Genomic DNA, 289 nt, shown 5'->3' with positions numbered 1-289 from the left:
TTGGTGATTTCTTTAATTTGCTGCTTCCCAAAACCACTATAAACCATTCAAACTTAAATATTTAGCTTTATAAAAAGCTACATAGTAAGTTTTAAAGACTGGGACGGGTGGCGGTAATCCAGCTACTAGGAGGTCAGGAATTGTGGATATTTATAGGCATGCACTGTGGATGCGATACTCCCTGGTGTGGATTAACGTCCGCACTAGTTGACGTTATACAACAACCAATTACGCTTGGTTGAAGTTATAAGAGATGTCAAACAATGTTAAATTGTAACTGCCTTGGATT

The sequence above is a fragment of the Macrosteles quadrilineatus genome, unplaced genomic scaffold (assembly GCF_028750875.1).
Source record: "Macrosteles quadrilineatus isolate MER2022 unplaced genomic scaffold, UCM_ALF_1.0 Scaffold_8__2_contigs__length_117827958, whole genome shotgun sequence".
NCBI lineage: Eukaryota > Metazoa > Arthropoda > Insecta > Hemiptera > Cicadellidae > Macrosteles > Macrosteles quadrilineatus.
Note: the sequence above shows the minus strand (reverse complement) of the source record.